Raw genomic sequence first — 19,085 nt, forward strand, 5'->3', positions numbered from 1 at the left:
GCTCAGAGCCTGACGCGGGGCTCGAACTCACAGACCGTGAGATCATGACCTGAGCCGAAGTCGGACGCTTAACCGACTGAGCCACCCAGGCGCCCCAGGGGACAGCTCTTCTGAGCAGGACAGTGGCGGCCTCCTCGCTGGGTCTGGGAAGGCCGTGTGGACAACTGGGGTTGGGGATCGTGCGGCCCCAGTGGGAGAAAACGGAGGACATCTTGTCCAGTCCCAAGCCCTCCCGGGTCTGGCTGGGCAGGACTCGGCGTCCTCCTGCGTCTTGGAGTGAAAGGACCAGCCAAGACCCAGAGGGTCCGGGAGCGCCGGGAGCCCACTGGCTTCTGAACCGGCACATTCTAACTCAACTGACCTCTAGGCCCCGCAGCTGACTTCCTGGCAGCCGAGGGACGTGGCATCCTGCGATACTGCAAATGCTCCTTGAACAGGAAGGAAGAACATTCTGGAGACAAGCACCCGGGTGGCTGGTGAAAAGGGGTTCTGCCCGTCAGCGGTTTTCGTTTTGATGCGTTTCTTCGCCTGAGAGGTTGTCGGCTGGGTCCGGTCCCGAGCCCACCGTGTGGCAGGAGAAGGTGGCTGTGCCTCTGGGCGAGTCCCCTGCCCTCTCAGGGCCTCCGCGTTCCCTGCTTGGGTTGTTGGGTGCATTCGTGCAAAGAAGGCACGCCCACACGGACCGTCATCCACGAGCTGTCCCCTCCGTGCACCCATCGGAAGAATTTTGATCCACGCTGCCTGCGCCTCAAGTCTTCTCCCCTGACCGCTGTCCACACGCCAGTGCTGAGGACGGCCCATGTGTATTGCAGCCCCCTCCCCGGCCCTGCGTCTTCCCGACGTGGTGCCCGGCAAGCCCCCGGAGCGGCAGGTGTCCCCGGAAGCCCCTCCCACGCCAGGGACCGGGCATCAGACCAACTGTTCACAGCCGTGTCTACAGATGACATAAATACATCTCGTGAGCCCAAACCAAACGGATCCCCAGCTCAGCTTCTCCTGAGCCAAAGCCCCAACATGTCCAGAGCCGTCGCAGGGCCACCAACACAAGGGGACGGGTGACAGAGAAAATGGGGATGGAGACACAGGGACAGTGACCTATAAGCAACTGCAGGTGAAACATGTCACTGTTTCAAAGTGTATGTAGGACGTGTGACCACAGGCAGGCTTGGGGAGGGGGTGGGGACAGGAAGCCGTACTATCGTCAGCAACACCGAGAATCACCTTCTGGCTGATTGGAGTCTTTTTTTTATGGTTACTTATTTTTGAGAGACAGGGAGAGACAGAGTGAGAGTAGGAGGAGGGACAGAGAGGTGGGGGACACAGAATCAGAAGCAGGCTCCAGGTTCCGAGGCATCAGCACAGAGCCCGACATGGGACTCGAACCCACGAACCACAAGACCATGACTCAAGCCAAAGTTGGACGCTCAACCTACTGAGCCACCTAGGCACTCCTGAAAATATTTCTTCTCTTTTCCTTTCTTTTCCTTTCTCTTCAACATTTGTTTATTTTTGAGAGACAAGGCATGAGCAGAGGAGGGGCAGAGAGGGAGACACAGAATCCGAAGCAGGCTCCAGGCTCCGAGCTGTCAGCACAGAGCCCGACGTGGGGCTCGAACTCACAAACCGTGACATCATGACCTGGGCTGAAGTCGGATGCTCAACTGACTGAGCCCCCCAGGTGCCCTCGACTGGGGTCTTTTTGAGGCTTAAGCGAGTTGGGGGGTGTCCCCCGTTCCTCCACCCCCCAAACACAAATGCTCTCAAGATGTCCGCCAGGGGCCCTGATCCCCACACCAGAGGCAAGAAGGCCTTGGTCATATCGGTTGCCCTGTGCCCGGCCTCCTGCCAAGCCAATGCCACTTGGAAGGTCCTGTGCTCCTTCTGAGTAAGCTCCACGTTGACAGGCCACCAGGCCCGGTGCCGGGAAAGGGGAACACGCAGACAGTCCGGCTGCCTGGGTGACTAAGAAGGCGGCCCCAGAGCCTTCCGGTCTCGGTTTTGCCATCTGTGGGATGGGACCCTGGCCCCTCGTGGCTCTGACCGTAGCAGGCCTCATCCACAACTTGCACCCATGGTGCTGGCTGCTCCCCTCGCAAATGAGCCACTTCAGTGAGAAAACAGCTGGTGCCCTTTACGCCTTCCCCTCACGCCAGACGCTTCACGCGTATCACTCGTCTTAGATCAGCCTCCACGTATTAATTCGTCAAACGACCTTGTGAGGGAGTGATGATCGTGAGTGTCCCATTTTACAGACGAAGAAAAGGAGGCTCAAAGAGTTTTTCCAAGGACACACAGCTGGAGAGGGGCAGCCGGAGCCCAGAGCCCATGTTCTTAACCCCTGTGCCACCTGCCTCCCTTCCCGTGAAGCAGAGGTGGTCCAGAAAAGCAGGCGCCGGCCAAACTCGCACAGGCTTCTTGACTCCAAAGCCTCCGTTCTTGCTTCTACGCCCGCGTAATCCAGGCCCTCCATATCCTCCGGGTATAACGCGGGCAGGTTCCTCGTGAGGGAGGAACACAACTGTGTCCCGCAATGGGGTGCCTCTTGGGATTCCTGCAAAAGATTGGTAAAATCTTATCAAAGAACACGGTGATGGACAGCAAGCCATCAGGTCAATCGGGAATCGACAGACTCTGATGTCTATCAGGTCATGCAGACCTTCCTTAACTGACATTGGAGTAACGTCCTAAAAAACCCATGCCAAATGGAAAATGTTGCAAAGTCAAAGGTGCATTTGATTACACATGTAACCTACCGAACATCACAGCTCAGCCTACCGGCCCTGAACAATGACATCGGCCTACAGTCGGGCAAAATCGTCGAACGTAAAGTCCATTTTACAACAAAGCATCGAGTGTCTCATGTGACGTGTTGAATCCTGTAATGAAAGTGGCCAACAGAGTGTCTGTGTGGGTAGAGACGGGGGTCCGAGCACCGGCTGTTGACCCTGGCGACCGCTGGCTGACCGGGAGCTGGGGCCCCGGCCGCTGCCCAGCACCCCGAGAGACGATCGCGGACCCAGGAGAAGCTCCACATTCAAGCTTCGAAGCACACGTGTCCCTTCCACAACGTCGAGTTGGGGACTGTCTGTAATCAGCTGCACTTCCTTTGGTGACCTTGGGAATTCGAACCGACACAGCCTGTGGTTGGGGCTCTCGTACAAAACGGTTCGGAGTGAAAACGCCCCGTGGCTCCCTGTGATGTTTAAAGAGAAATCGCTGATGCAGAGACTTGAAGACCCAGTGGGATTTCAAACACAAAGCGAGAGAGACACGAGTGGGACACGCGTTTGGCGGAGGGAGAGATGTGTGCGAGACGTTCTGGCCACAGCCGCCTCCTCCTTGGGCAAGGTGGAAAGACAGCGGGCGAGGAGTGGGGTTGGTGTCTCTCTGGAGCTGGCCCAGTGCCAGACGGGCTGAATGCACACGAGAAACATGTGGGAGGTGAAGGAACAAATGAGTGGCATGCGGGAGACGGGAGAGGGGGGCAGGTGAGCCACTTCCCCCTCCTCTGCCGGGCGCACTCCAGTGTGTCTCCAGGTACCCGAGTCTCAAGGTTGCAGTCTCGAGGTACAGGACCTCATAGTGGGAGGGACCTGCCCCGCCCATCCAGGGAGTGCCTGGCCAGTGAGTGTCGGAGGGCTCCCCAACCGGAGCGGGGCTCAGAGGGCATCTGCCGCCTTCCAGGGAGGCCACACTGTCCGGGCCTCTCTCCTTGCAGGGCTCCAAGGGCCGAGCTCTTGGCCCGTCCGACTGGGGCAGGCTGAGTGCCCCCACACCCTTGGCAACTGCCCGAGAAGATTCCAGGGAAGTGGCCTTAGGGATGAGACACTGTATGAATGAGGGAATGTGTGGTAGGAAGTGACAGTGGTGACTCAGGGTGACTCAGCCTGGAACCTGCCAGCTGTCTGAGCAGCCGTCTGTGGCCACGGCAGCCCCTCAGCTGCCCACCTCGGGGCAGAGGTCAGTTCTCCTTTTCCCCGGGGCCCATCTCTTGGGCTGGCCTTGTAGCCAGATGCTTGGAGAATGGTGGGGAGGAGGGTGCATGGCAGGTGCCTGGACTGAGCCCAGGAGTGGATGGAGGGGGAGCCCATGAGCAGGACGGGAGAAGGGCTGGGGTGTTGCCTCTGGCCCCTGGAGAACCCAGGAGTCTCCACTTGCCTTCCTTAGAGGCCCATCTCATCTAGCAAGTCTCCATGTTCAGACAGAGGAATCAAGGCCTGGAGGGGAGATGAGGCCAAGGTGAAGGGGCTAAGAAAGCCAAGGCAAGAGGAGGATCCAAGTATACTTGTCCTAGCTTGGGTCAGCAACCTCCAGGCTATTGCCCCGTTGGTGGAGGCCATGGGCATCACACCATGCATGCCAAAACTCTGACAAGGAGGTCCTACTGGCCCCACCAAGGCCTCTGCTGGAATCACCTTACTTTCCCACATTCCTTCCTTGAGATAAATTCAGGTGCTGTTTCCACTCTCTACCAACCCACCCATCCATTAATCTATCCATCTATCCATCCATCCACTTATCTATCCATTCCTCCATCCATCCATCCATCCACCCACCCACATGCCCGCTCATCCATCCATCCATCCGTCCATCTGTCCATCCATCCGTCCATCCATTCCCACATCCATCCATCCATCCATCCATCCATCCATCTGTCCATCCGTCCATCTGTCCATCCGTCCGTCCATCTGTCCATCCATCCGTCCATCCATTCCCACATCCATCCATCCATCCATCCATCCGTCCATCTGTCCATCCATCCATCCATCTGTCCATCCGTCCATCTGTCCATCCATCTGTCCATTTGTCCATCCATCCGTCCATCCATCCGTCCAATGGGAGCCCTTCCTTGCAGCCTGCCCATGTCTTCAGCATCCCTATGTTCATTCACGCCCCATTCACCACATCCGTCCACCCATCCATCAGCCAGCCATCCATCCATCATTAACGCATCCATCCATCCACCCATCCATCTGTTCACCTACACATCTATCCGTCATCTATCTACCCACCCATCCGTCAATTATTCGCTGAACCAAGGTCCTGTGACTTTCCTTTCACCTTCCAGTCCTCCGTGCCCCGCTCTCTTCTCTCCGGCCATCAAACCTGTCCATCCCATCAGCCTCCGTGACCCAGGTCATGGCCCGTGACCTTCGGGAGCTCGGAGTCACCAGGTTTCCGGATCTAGGCTGAGAAAACTCTAGGCCCGGCAGAATCGCCCCTCCCCCATCCGTCCCACCCTCCTGGTCGACTGTGGACCCTTGGTCTTACTCTTGCTTCTCCTGATCTTTATCCTTCCCCCCTCACCTGGTTGGGGAGGGAGAGGCTCCAAAGCTCCCCCCCCCTATTCTCCCGCCAGCTGACTCAAGGAGAACGGACTTGCTGCTGGGAAGGCCTGAGGCTCCAGACTCTGGGGCAGCAGTAAGCATGAACAATGCTTGTCGCTTCCTGTCTGGCCCCAGCCTGCCCCTCCCAGCGCTCCGAGCTGGGTCTGTGGTCCTTGGCTGCGGGGCCTAATTAATTCTGGACTGGCCCAGCACAGGGGCAGCCCAGCCTCATAAAGCCATAAATGGTTGTGTCTGTCTCATCGTCATTCTACCTTACAGCTTTTGCATTTCAAAGCGCTCCGCTCTTAGGATTGGATTTGGTGCCTGCAGCAGCCCTGACTGGGGTGGGGGGCAGTGGGGACCCCTGAGCCGCACAGCGCTGCGTGGCCCCGGACGGGACCGTCTCCTCAACTACACGAGAGGAGGCATCGTTGCATCCCATGGGGCGCAAAACAGGAGGCTGTGATGTGTGGGCGAAGCTGGCAGAGCTGGTGGGACCGTCTCGCCTGCTGTGGAGACGCCGGGTCCCCTGAGTGGTCCAGAAGGTGCCACCGGGAGAGCCTCCCTGGCAACACCCCGCGCCTGCCTCCTCCACCCGCGCCCTGCCCCTCGCGGCTGAGTATCGACCCCCATCTCTTACCTTCGCCGCTCGACTGCCGCTCTCCATTATTCACGGCCACACACAGAGGGGCCCAGCAGAAGAGTCTCTCCAGGTAACAAATGGCCACGGGTGACCGATGAGACCCGCCAATGCACTGGGAGCCAACGTCCCGACCAGAACCCAGCACCACAGCCTGTCATCTCTGTCCCTGTGCCAACAAGGGAGCTGCTGAGGCGTCTCTGGGGATGGTCCCGGGGGAGCTGCTTGGCCCCAGAGGGGAGGGTCCAGGCCTGGGTGGTGTCTCACCCACCAGTCCCTCCTCTTTGGTTTAAGCTCACCTGCTTCCGCTCTTCCCAAGCTGGTACTCAGCTTTCCCTCCAGCGATGGTCTTGGCTGCCCCTGCCCACCGGGCCTGGAGGTGTCCCTACCCCCCGCCACCCCCGGGGCAGCCCCACAGCTCTGGCAGAGCCTTGGCAGGAGGAGGAAGCTTGCCCCCCCTCCCAGGGCCCCTGCCCAGGTGCCCCTTCCCCCCCCCCCCCCCCCCACCGTGACCCCAGAGGCAGCCAGAATCTGGTTCCAGAAGCAGACCAAGCCCGGAAAGCCTCCTCACCATCCTTGGGAAACATCAGAGCTGCTCAGCTTGGTTTTGCAGCCCAGCAGGGGCCCGGCCTCCCTCCGAGCCTCTGTATTCCCTGCCCTGCGCGTGTGCCCACCTTGCACCGGGCACTCTGTCCTCTCCCGCTGCCCCGATGGCCTCAGTGCCTCCAACACGACACCTTCCCTCTTGCCTCCGGTTTTTGCACGTACCCCCTTCCTCCCAGAGGCTTTCCCCTCCTTGCCTCCCCCTACCCTTCCCCTGGTTGATGTCTCCTCCCTACTCGGGGTTTTCCCAGATGCCCCCTCCTCCTGGGAGGCTTCCGTGACCCCCCAGCTGGGCATGTCCCCTTCCGTGCATTTCTGCTAAGTCACTTCCCACACCGCATTCTCGCTGTCCGGCTCCGCCATCAGACTGGCAGCTCAGCGGGGTGGGATCGCGGCAAGTCACTGATGATGACCCCGACGTGCCCTGGCACCGAGGGGCTCCGGGACCGGCTGCCGAGCAAGGAATGAGCGACGCTGTGAGACCCCTGGGGCTGCCTGTGGACAGCCCCTCGGAGGAGGCCGTGGCCGCGTGGAAAATCTGTGCCCCCAGGGGCGCCTGGGGGGCTCAGTCGGTTGAGCTTGAGCGTCCGACTTCGGCTCAGGTCATGATCTCACAGTTTGTGGGTTCGAGCCCCACATCGGGCTCTGTGCTGATGGCTCGGAGCCCGGAACCTACTTCCGACTCTGTGTCTCCCTCTCTCTGCCCCTCCCCTGCTCATGCTCTGTCTCTCTCTCAATAATAAATAAACGTTAAAAAAAAATTTTTTTTAAAGAATCTGTGCCCCCAAAGCCAACATTTTCTTCTCTTTCCTTTCCCTTCCCTCATTCTTCCATCCACCCCAGCCTTCAAGAGGGGAATCGCCGAGGGGAATGGGCCCATCACACAGGCCGGCTGCCACCCCCCCACCCCAGCCTCCCGGCTGCCTGGGACAGAGACGGGTCAGTCCCCCTCTGGGGCCGGTCCAGACTCCAGTCCCTGCCCCAGCCTCCCCAAGGACGGTGAGCCAGCAGGCTGCAGGGAGAGGCCCAGATGAACACCAGCCATGTGGATGCGGGAATCCGGGCAGCTCAGACCCCCATAAGACCCCCCACCTCCCCCTGCAAACCTGCCAGTGCTGTGAACTGGGCCCAGCCGGGGGCCCACAAATGCAGGCAGGATGGGGGCACCAGGTAGGTCTTATTTCTGTGAATGGAACCATAGCCCAGGTCCCACCGGCCTCTCCCAGCCACTCAGCAGCCTTGGGAGAGGCACTGACCAAAAGAGGAACTTCTCGACCTAAGTGTGAGTCAGACGGAAGGGAAAACAGGGAAATTCTTCTTGGGTTTCACTGGGGCCCCAAACAGAGACCTGCCCCTGCAGGAGCCCCTGGGCTCGGGAACATCCACGCGTAACCTTGGCCTGTCCAGCACACAGGTTCCTCTGTCCCCTGGTGCCCCGTCTGGCAGGGAGGGCCTGCCCCATACTCTCCGGGGGCGGGGGGTGCTGACAGGCATGGGCTACGGAAGAATCCTGCCGGCCGTTCACCCATTCGCTCGTCCGAGCACCTACTATGTGCCAGGCCTTGTGCTGTGACAAGACACGCAGGGCCCCTGCCCTCGTGGGGCTGACAGTCTTTGGGGGCGGGGAGCCAGTTAACCCACAAGCAAACCAGACGGAGTTGTGGGTTGTTATTCATGCCACAGAGGAAGGACTCAGCTGCTCCGACGGGGTGGCAGGGGAAGCCTCAGGGAGGAGGCAGAGCCACGGGAAGCCAGGGACGTGCGTCCCAGGTGGCAGGGGGCACCGCCTGGCGGGGGGGAGGGGGAGCAGAAGGGCACAGTGATGGGAATCAGGCAGGACAGAGAGGGCGGTGTGCACGGCTCCGGCCGGCCTCTGGGGCCACGGCTCGGGCAGGGCTTCTGGCCAGACAAAAAGCAAGGTCGCTGAATGCCCGGGGGTTCCCGCCCCGCAGACAGTCAGATTTGGGGGAATCACAGGCTGCTCTCCCTGGGAGCAGGCAGGAAACCCCCCGCATCTCGGGGGAGGGGGGGTGGAGGGACGGCCGCCCGCGGAGAGCCACCCCTCCTCCGTCCACGGGACCCAGGGCCCCTCCCCTCCACTCCCCTCCCTCCCCTCTCCCGGGGCAGGCTCCTCCACTGTCTCCCGTCCCTGCCCGGGCCAGTCGGCTCTGCTGTCCCTTTAAAGAGGCCTGAGTCACAGAGTTAAGAATGAAACTGACTCATGGTGGAAGAGGTGGTCACCGGGCTGGCCGGGCGCCAGGGCTGTGGCGGCAGAGGAAGCTGGTGACTGCAGCTGCCTGTGTGTGCTCCGCAGCAAAGGGCAGAAACCACAAAACCCCATTTGAAATTCCACCGCCCCGCGCAACTTGTGTAATGAGGTTCCCCCTCATAATGGGGGCATTCAGGGCCCACGCGGGCCTGTGGGGCTGGGGGCCTGCCCCCCGGGGCCAGCTGATGGTGATGTCATCTTCCGTTAGGAGTCTCCCCTCCCCTCCTTCCATTAAGGACTTTTAAAAAAATGCACCGGGAAACCCAAGTGAGGGCCAGAACGGAAGTCTTGGTTTTATTTATAGTTGATAACTTATGTCCGGCCCGCTCCACGGGAGGCCCGGCAGGAGGATAAAGAGCCCAGAGGAGGGGGCAAGAGAAATGCTCCAAACCCCAGGCTGAGGGGGCACCTGAGGGCAGGCCCCAAGCTGTCCTCGGAGCTCCCTGGCAGCCGAAGCAAAGAGGCAGTCAGGGCACAGTAGCAGGAGGCCGAAGAAAACGGGGACCCTCGGGGCCTGGGCTCAGGTCCCGGCTCGGCCATGGTTGAGCCGTAAGACCTCACACAGAACCTGCCTTCTCATCTGAAGATGGAGAGAAGAGCCCGGCGCTGTCGGGAGGGGTTTTAGAGGCTCTGCGGGTCTGGGCTCCAGGGGTGGACAGCAAATCCAGCCCCTTCTCCCCAGGCCTACGTGCACGGCAGACATCACTAATGGATCTCAGCACACTTTCCCCGAGCCAGACCCTGCCTCCCAGCCCCATCCCGCACAGCTCTCCAGGGGCCACCGCCAGTGTGCCAGAGCTGGCCTGGGGACTGACCTGCTTGTCCCCTGCTGGTAACCAGCCGGGGAGAGGCCCAGGAGGGCCCTCTTGGTATTCCCAACACCCGGACCACTCCTGCGCAGGAAAGTCTTGTCTAGTAAAGGAGGGGCGGGGATAGATTGGGAGAGGGAGGAAAGCTTCTCCCAAGCCTCTTGTTGCGCGTCTCTGGGCCTCACTTTCCTCATCTGTTAAATGGCCAGTTAGAGCAGCTAGCTCCTCGGGGAGTGGTCCCGACTGTTAAGTGAGGCGTGCAAACCACTTACAGGCAGGGGGTCCGCAGCGGAAGGACTTGGGGGTTGCAGGTGGGAGCGCGGGGACCCCACCCTGGCCGGTGGTCCTAACTCACGGCCCCAGGCCCCAGGATGGAAACGCTCACAGGTGCCCGGCACCCCCAGGGCAGGGTCCCAGGCTGGAGGGGGTCGTGGCGGGGGGGAGTGCTGTCAGGCCTGCCCTTCTCCCCCCTGCACAGCCAGAGGGCATTCGGGGTGGTACAGATTCCCCCCTGCACCGCCAGGAGACCCCACCAAGGGGCTGAGCGCGCACCCACACGGGACCATGTCATTTCCGTCCAGAACCTGTTTCCTGCGCGTCTCCTGCCGCCTCAAGCTAATGGCTCTTTCAACGTCCGCTTGAACGGCCGATCTCTCAGGGAGAGCCGTTTCCCAGAACCCCTTGTCCCTGACTCCACGAGGGGTGCCTGGTGGCATCCGTGGCCCTCCGGAGGCCCGGAGCCCACGTCTGCCTGGACTCCCTCTTCCTCCCGGTTTCTCCAGTGGCAGATGCCGTCCTGAGAGGCCGTTTTCCCCAGGGAAACAAACGTCTCCTCCCAGGGCCGGCCGGGCCGGGAGGGAAGGGGGAGGCGGCAGGGCCCCAGCTTTGGATCTCTCCGTGGAACGTGTGCCTCCCGCCCAGTGGACAAGGGGAGCCAGAACCTGTCCTCCAGGGGCACAGGGACGAGGCGAGAGAAACACGATCACACACCCGAGCCGTGACAACAGGTGTGCAGAGCCCCAGAGGAGGCGGACGTGGGGCGGCTACTCAGCGGGCTAAGGAGAGAAGGTATGGGGTCAGGAGGTAGGACTGTTCTGGGCAGAGGGAACAGCATAGTTCCAGGCGGAGGGAACAGCATGCGTGAAGGGGAGCTCGGGAGCTGAGCCAGCGAGACCGGAGGCCGGAGCCGGGACCACGTATGAGCGGGATAGACCTGGGCAGGCCGGGCCAGACCTCCAGGGCCTCGTGGGGTGGGCAGCTGTCCCAAGTGCCTGGAGAGGTCTTGGTGGCTGGAGAGGTGATGTGACCACGCTTGATTTACAGCCTGAGAAGAACATTCCAGCTTCTGAATATGTCATGATTTTTACACCCCACGTGGGAGGCTGGCTCCTATGCGGGCCCCCATGGCCTTGGGTCCCTTCACACCTCCCTTTCCCAGGCCCAGAACCTGAGAGGTAGAGAGCGCCCTGCCCAAATCCATGGAAACGGGGTCCCTCCCCCTGACCCCAGAGCCCCAACCTCACCTTCTCAGAGAGAGCAGGTGTCTCGGCCTGAGTTTATAAGCGGCACAGGTTGACCCAGACACCAGGGGCTCCAGCCCCGGTTCTGGGGCTTCGAGACCATCCTTACCTCTGCACGAGGCAATGACCGGGCAGATGCCAGGTGGGCCATCCTGGGTGGGAGGGCTGGAGGCCGCGACTGAGTGATCTAACCTTGGCACTATCTTGGGTTGGGAGGCGCCCACCCAGGAGGACCTAGACGGCTCAACAGTGGCCCCAGCCCCTCGCCAGAAGTCCGTTGGTCTCACTTGCAAAATACCTGTCCGTCTGTGCCTGCAGCCCCATCCGCCTGGTCGGCCTTTCCTCCTTTGCAACAGAATGAAACGGAAAGAAAACGGAAAGGTGGGGCTGCCCAGGTAGGCGGGGCGTTCTGCCCGGCCACCATTCCTTCCTTCCTCTGGGGTTAAGGTCAGGGCGGAGCCATGGCCAACCTAAGACCTGCCCCCCCCCCCCGGGGCAGTCGGGACTCCCCAGCTGGCCTGGGTCCCACCTGCAGGGGACCCACACGGCCACCTCCTTCCGTGACCTCGGAACCATCCGGGAGGCCAGTGGAAGATGCAGGGGAGTGTCATTCATTCATTCATTCATTCATCTGTGTATCCACCTACTTCATCATCCCATGCTGGGTGAGGGCAAGAGTAATCGTAGGCATACGAACACAGAACATTCTTGAGGGCTTCATATATGCCAGGCACCCCACAAACAAGACAAGCGGTGACTCCCGGAACCCACACAGCCTACCCACGAGGCAGATGGACAGGAAAAGTAGGAGAGGCCTGAGCAAGACCCAGAGGGAGGGACACCATGCTGCCTGGACGCTGGGGCAAGCCAGCCCGTGACTAAGGACAAGGCTGCAGCCATGAGCCAGCCCCACACTTCAGGGCCTCGTGGGCCTTATCAGGGCCTTGCACTTTATCCTGAGGGCCAGGGACCCTGCAAGTTGCAGATGCAGGGCCTTACGTGACACTTTGGAAGCTTCTTTAAGATGTTAGGCGGAGGTTAGAAGGGGTGGGAGAGGAGATTACCACGGCCACACGGGTCCCAGGGGGCCGATGGTGGGGGGTTTAAAGGTGACCCCGGCAGGGCTCAGGGACAGGGTCCAGGTAAGGGCCAAGGGCATGGGATGTCACTCCACCACACCTGGGAGGAGGCCCCACCCAGTGGGACGGGGAGATAGGGGTGACTCCGGAGGGGTATTACCCCTTGTCTGGTGCACGCTGAGCTGGAGATGTCCGTAGACAGCTAAGGTACCCAAGGCAGGGTCTGCAGCTCCACCAAAGGGGAGAGCCTCCAACACCAGCCGGTTCCTCTGCCCCCAGGAGTCGTGAGAGCCCTTATCGGCGCCCTGCCGGGGCTGCTCCCACAGACAGCTGCCCTAGAGCCACAGCAGGATCTCTCGCCTCCCGCCCGCTCCTCCCGCCAGCCCTACAGTGGCTTTCGTGCCCACCAGCGCCACCTACTGACTGCTCAGGTCAGGCCTTCAGCAGTGTCTCTGTGAGTCCTGGTGCGGCCAGGCGTGTCCCCATTTTAGAGATGGGACAACTGAGGCCAAGAGAAGCAGGAGTCCTCCGGAATCCTGCCTTGCAGCTTCTCTCCAAAGAGCCCCTTTAGAGAAGCAGGTGGAAGGGGGGAGATGCCAGGAGACGCCTCATCCCCCTCTTGCCTTCTGTCAAGTCTCCAACATTCCTAGATTCTTCCAGCATCCCCAACACCGACCCTCGACTCAGGCCCACCAGAGCCCAGTTTGGGTGGACAAAGTTCATGCCTTTGGGCCAGCGTCTGCTCCTGTGACCACCACCCTTCCCCAGACAGTCCAGCTGGGCCCTGCTGAGAGGTGGTGGGTCAGAGAAATCTGACCCATCCCTGCTTGATTCTCTCCCTCTGCTTGTGACACTCATAGCACGAGCCCACCTGTTAAACCAACGAAGAGGTAATGATGGCGGTGGTGATCTTGATGGTGATGGTGGTGATGATGCCGAGGAAAAGGGAGATGATGGCGAAGATAACTTTGGTTGAGCAGTCACTACGTGCCAGCTGCCTTCCCGCACTATTTCGTCTCACCCTCGGGACAACCTTGTGAGCTAGGTCTGCTCTCCTGTCCGTTTTCAGAGGAGGACAGTGCAGCACAGAGAGGTTTGGTCACATGACTCGTTCGCAGCGAAGCTGAGAGGCACACGCGGACAGTCGTGCCAGAACCTACTCGCTGACCGCCGCCGTCCCCTGCCTTTGGTCACGGAAGAGCCTGTCTTTGTGGCCCCCTCATCTGATACTCTTCGTCCACTCCCAAAGGGCCACACCGCCCCCCATCAATTATCAGTCTGGCTGCTCTGCCCCAGGAAGACACAGGGAGGAAACTGAGGGCCCTGAAGTGTGGGGCTGTCCGTGGGGCTGCAGGTGCCACTCAGGGCACAGCCGAGGAGGGATCACCACGCCGCCGCGGGGGGCATAGGAATGTCCGATCGGCCGCCACCCCCCACCCAATGTTCCTGCTCCAATAGATCAGGCACGGCCCTGACCTCCTTCCCCTCGTGAACAACTGGCCCACCAGGAAACCGCGCTGTTAAAAAGCCGTGGCCCAAGAGCCTCAGCCGCTCCGGTGCCCGAGGGCCGGCCTCTGCCAAAAGGCTGATCTGCACAGCCTCATTCAGCTTTCCACATGCCCCACCAGAAGCCCCCGCTCCGTTTTACTGACGAGCTGCTTCCTTAAAGCCTTCCGCCACGGAGGATGGAACCACGATCCCAACGGAGGCCTGTCCGAATCCACATGTACCCCCACTCCAGCCCCACACACCGCGGCCTCCTCGGGAAAGGGTGCACCCGCGGCAAAAGCACAACCGCCCGGTGCCGGTTAATTGCTCATAGTGTGGCCGCTAGAGTCCTGGGTCCACGCCTACGGCAATGTTACCCCTGAGACTGTGAACACGATGGCTTTCGCTCCCATGGTGAGGTTGGGTAGGATGGGGCAATTAACTCGTTCGCTGTGATGTGGGAACATTCATTAGCCAGGTGGGCCGGTAGGTCTGCTTTTAAAAGCAGAGGGTTGGGGCACCTGGGGGGGCTCAGTCGGTGAAGCGGCCGACTTCGGCTCAGGTCACGATCTCGCGGTCCGTGAGTTCGAGCCCCGCGTCGGGCTCTGTGCTGACAGCTCAGAGCCTAGAGCCCGTTTCGGATTCTGTGTCTCCCTCTCTCTGACCCTCCCCCATTCATGCTCTGTCTCTCTCTGTCTCAAAAATAAATAAAAAAAGTTAGGGGCGCCTGGGTGGCGCAGTCGGTTAAGCGGCCGACTTCAGCCAGGTCGCGATCTCGCGATCTCGCGGGATCTCGCGATCTCGCGGTCCGTGAGTTCGAGCCCCGCGTCCGGCTCTGGGCTGACGGCTCGGAGCCTGGAGCCTGTTTCCGATTCTGTGTCTCCCTCTCTCTCTGCCCCTCCCCCGTTCATGCTCTGTCTCTCTCTGTCCCAAAAATAAATAAACTTTGAAAAAAAAAATTTTTTTTTAAAAAAGTTAAAAAAAAAAATTTAAAAGCGGAGGGTTTTCTCCAGAAAGGAAATGGGGACGTCAGTCCTACAGCGGCAAGGACCTGAATCCGGACAACCTCCTCAATGAGCGTGGAGCTGGGTTCTCCCCCAGAGCCTCCAAAAGGAGCGCGGCCTGCCTGGTGCCATGCTTTCGGCCACATGAGACCCTGAGCGGAGGACCCAGCTCAGCCGTGCCTGACTGCCGACCCACAGAGCTGTGCGCGAGTAGAACGTCGTTTCAAGCCCCTAAGCGTGGGGTGACCTGGAACGCAGCGTGGGTAACCGGTACAGATACGCATTCAGGTGGCCTCCGGCGGGACCCTGGGGGTCCCAGTCGGGGAGGCCTTCCTTGGAGAGTTCCTGAGGCCTGAGTCGTCCCCGGGGTCAGGGCGGAGAGCTCCCGCATGCAGAATCAGCAGGTGCCACGGGGCAGGCCCGAGCCGCGGCGGGAGGCGGGGAGACGGCGAACTGCCGCTCTGGGCCTCCTGTTCCTCGTCAGCAAAACAGGACTGACGCCGGTGAGCCGCGGCCGGACAGAACAGGGAATGCGTCCAACGGCGCTTTGCTCAGGGCCTGGAGCTTGGTCAGGTGCTTGAGAAACCGTGGACGGGAATAGAGTGCCAATATTAACAATATTTGCCTCGTGAGTTTTACGCGGATGACCGAAGTGCCCAGGCAAAGTCCTGCAGCGGTAACAGTGACTCTGGCTTCTCTGCCTCCCTGGCCGGATCCCCAGTGGGACTCTCACTCCCAAGGGGCAATAGAGAAGCTGGCCTGGGGCCCCTCCCCCTGCCGGCTCCTGGGGCAAACGGGGACCCTGCCCATCTCCAGGGGAAGAGACCACACATTCATGTCCTCAAGAACCTTTCAGAGAGCTTAAGGAGGTGTTTCTTACACAGTAATAAAAGGCAAATTGTAGAAAACTTCAGAGAGCCTCCTTTTCTGCATCCGAGGACGGAGTGTGACCTCGACGCCTGCACGGGAGACCAAAATGGACCAACCTGCTGTTTTCCATGAGCTCCGAGAGAGGCAGACTCAGAAGTGACGGCTGGCGTGAGACACAAAGTCGAGACACGGTCGTTCCGTGATATTTCCAGGGCGCCTGTCGTGGGCCACACCCGGGGCGGAGCCCTCTGGGCCTCTGGAACCTAGCAGAGGAGACAGACCCCAGCATACAGGTCGTTCACACCGTGGCATGATCGGTGGCAAGCGCGGGACGGTCAGAGACGCACTGAGGGAAAGCATGCCAGGAAGAGAGGGAACAGCCCAGGCAAAGGTACAGAGGCTACAACAGACGTGGCGTGAAAGGAACTACAAGCTGTTCAGCATGAAAGGTGGGCCGCCTCCTTTGGGAAGGAGCCCTGGACGGGACTCCTGTCTCAGCTTCCGTCCCTTCCAAGACTGACCGTGATGATTATTTCACTGAAGGCGCTACTTTCCCGGCAAGCGGCCAGATGGGGCACCGGGATGCCCCCGGAGAGCAAGAACAGCAGCCACGAAGCTGGTGACCGTGGGCTCACCTGGTGTGAGTCTGGCCCGCGCGGGTGTCTGAGTCCTTCAGGTGACCCCGAGCACTGTGGGTTTCAGGACATGTCACAGGGTCCTCCTGGCCCTTGAGATGAGAAAGTTCGATGGCTTTGTCCAGTAGCCTTCATGATGTTTCCTCAAACGGACTTCAATTTCGATTTTAGACCAAGGTCAACACATGCAGAGCACACAGGCCACCGCTCTCCGTGTCTGCATTCGTGGCAGACATGACTAATAGATTGTAGAACCCTCAACCCAGTACTCAGATGAGTGATCTTCGGGGTCTGGTCCACCCTTCCCCGTGAGACGGACACCCAGCTCGGTCGTGAAGCCCGCAAGGGCCTGACTGCCCTCCCCCTCCTCTGGCCGCCATTGGCCAAGACGCTTGGAAAACTGTAGAAGCCAGCATCGAGAGGGGAGGAGATAAACATCTCTCTCTCCCTCCCTCCCTCTCTTCCACGCGTGCGCACGCACACGCTCGCAGGAACACAAGACTGCATGTATCACATCGTCGGAGACAAAGTCAAGGGCAAGCCGCGTGCTGGAGGGCAGTTGCAGTCCCGTTTGACGCTCTGTCCCAAGGCCTAGCTAGGACAGTGCCCGGCACACAGAAGTCACTCAATTAATAGTTGTTGAGCCAAGGGCATCTATGCGTCCGAGCTGTTTTCAGACCAATCGCACGGTCTCCGGGGCAGGTCACATCCCAGCCGCCTTGTGGGGGTCCCCTGGGTTATCATCTTTCTCCCCGAAAGGGGTGCAGCCTGAGAGACTGTGTTCTCATGAAGCAGCTGGTGAATTAGGGCCCGGAGAAGTTTCCCTGAAGTCTTTAACTCACCACTGAGATACGGTTCTAGATAAAGGCAGGGCGAGTGGGTCGGAGCGGTGAGAGTCTCGGGCGCTCACCCCCTCACCCTTGTCCCTTCCTCAGGGGAATTAATTGGTAGCAAAAAAGAGGACTTTAGGAAATAGCCGTGTTTAAAAGGCCCCTGCTTAATGTTCCCTTTAATTAGAATGGGTTTCACTTGACATTTTTTGCTGACCCGCCGGGGGAGGGAAGCCCCCGCCTGAGTGATTGCCCACTGACCCCGGGATTCCTGCGTCTCAGTTATGCCCCGTTCGTGGGCTCCCTCAGCAGAGTTCAAAAGAATGGCTTTTTCTACAGCAGAACAACAGCCAGAGCGCAAAGAGTCACTCCCCCTGGTCCGGACGCTTCTGTGGGAACCTGGGCCGGGACATTCCTCTGAAAGAAGAATGTGCACACGGGGGACCGCTGGGTCCCTGCCAAGCCCGGTCGTTCAACAGGCTCAACAGGCAGGGCCTGAGCCCTAGGGAAGCCAGGTTCCGCACCGCGCCTGGGGATGGGGACGGGGGGGGGGGGGGGGGGGCAAGGTAGGCGTGCACCTGCCCCCAGGGCGCTCTCAGCCAGGCGGAGAGGTGGCCCCCGTGCCGCGGCGACTCTCACAAGGTGGGACACGATGTGAAAGGCCAAGTGCTGGGGGAGCCCAGGGGAAGCGCCTGACTCCAGCCGGGGCAGGACAGACCTTCACAGGGACAGCTCTGTCTAAGGTGGGACCTCGCATGAGTCAGGATGAGCGAGGCCGGGCTGCACTAACAAACAGGCTCCAGTCTGAGTGTCTCAACACAACAGAGTTCGGTTCTTTACTCTCGTCTCGGGCCAGCAAGGGTCTTCTTGGTGGGTCCCCTCGAGCAGCGACGCGGGGATCCACGTCTGTGGTGGGAGCGAGGCACCCGGTTCGAACTGCCTCGACCCGGATGGCATCTGGAGAGACCGAGGGCCCCAGTTCCAGGGAAGCTGAGGGAGGTTTCCCCTGAACCCAAGAAGAGGCAACGGAGTGAGACCCACAGAGCCCCAGGTCAAGCCGGAGGGAGGGATGGGGGAGAGAGAAAAGAGAATGGGCAGAAGGAGTGAAGGCACCTTGTCCGCCACACCTGGGCTTACGGTCAGGAGGCGACAGGAGGAAGGCCCGAAGGCAGCCCCCGGACGGGGCTGGCTGCCGGGAGAGGCCAACTGTGTGACCAGAGGGTGGGGAAGAGGCTGGAAGTTGACTTCACTGCCAATGGCCAATGACTCGATCCATCACGCCCGTGGGAGGAGGCCTCCGTGGAAACCGCAAAAGGTCTGCGTTGGGGGCGCTTCCGGCCGATGGACACACGGAGGCGTGGGGGAACTTTTCCCCTGACGGTGCGCAGAAACTCGGCGCCCCCCGCCCCGCCTCAGCTTTATGCCTCTCTCCCATTGGAGAGTTGCACCCCGTTCTTGAGTTCTGTCCTCTTGTACTAAACCAGGAATCTGGAAAGCGAACTCTTTGTGTTGAGTGAGTTCCATGAGCCTTTCTAGCAATTCTCAAGTGTCAGGAGGAGGCGGTGGGAACCTCTGATCCACAGCTGGCCGGTCGGAAGCACGGGTGACAGCCTGGGCTCGCAACAGGCATCTGAGTGGGGACAGTGTTGGGGGACCGGGCCCGTCCCCTGTGCAGTCCGGACAGGTAGACAGCAGCAGAACTGAGTTCATCTGTGGGACACCCAGCTGATGTCTGGAGAGCCTGACAATTGCTTGGTGTGGAGAAGGACCCGCACATCTCTCTGGTGGCCAGAGTGTTCTAGAAGGTTCTGAGAGTCGTGGCGAACAGAAGGGTTTGGGTGGCCAGAAGTGAAGTTCTGAGAGTGGAATTTAGGAACACGGAAGAGCCGCTTCAGCACTTTCAGTGCGGTGTTTCAACTCACTTACATAAAGTGCAGCGAAGGTCTTCTGAGGGGGAGCCCTGAGGTTGGGGCCCGGGGATGGGAAGCAGCCAGCGATGTGGCAAATGGAG

The 19,085-nt window shown here is 60.3% G+C and overlaps 3 long non-coding RNA genes across 3 annotated transcripts; 1 reads left to right on the forward strand and 2 right to left on the reverse strand.

Annotated features, from left to right (window-relative positions):
• Positions 1-899: 899 nt before the first annotated feature.
• LOC147576319 (uncharacterized) lies at positions 900-6,136 on the reverse strand. Its single transcript, XR_015240663.1, has 3 exons — positions 5,968-6,136; positions 2,754-3,193; positions 900-2,551 (listed from the first exon to the last, which is right to left on the reverse strand). It is a non-coding gene; the product is annotated as an uncharacterized LOC147576319 (long non-coding RNA).
• Positions 6,137-9,107: 2,971 nt separating this feature from the next.
• LOC147576320 (uncharacterized) lies at positions 9,108-11,604 on the reverse strand. Its single transcript, XR_015240666.1, has 2 exons — positions 11,172-11,604; positions 9,108-10,972 (listed from the first exon to the last, which is right to left on the reverse strand). It is a non-coding gene; the product is annotated as an uncharacterized LOC147576320 (long non-coding RNA).
• Positions 9,813-14,656, forward strand: LOC147576321 (uncharacterized). Its single transcript, XR_015240664.1, has 2 exons — positions 9,813-10,716; positions 13,108-14,656. It is a non-coding gene; the product is annotated as an uncharacterized LOC147576321 (long non-coding RNA).
• The last annotated feature ends 4,429 nt before the right edge of the window (positions 14,657-19,085 follow it).

This window comes from Puma concolor, chromosome D1 (genome assembly GCF_028749965.1).
Source record: "Puma concolor isolate L17-30 chromosome D1, mPumCon1.1.hap2, whole genome shotgun sequence".
Taxonomy (NCBI): Eukaryota; Metazoa; Chordata; class Mammalia; order Carnivora; family Felidae; genus Puma; species Puma concolor.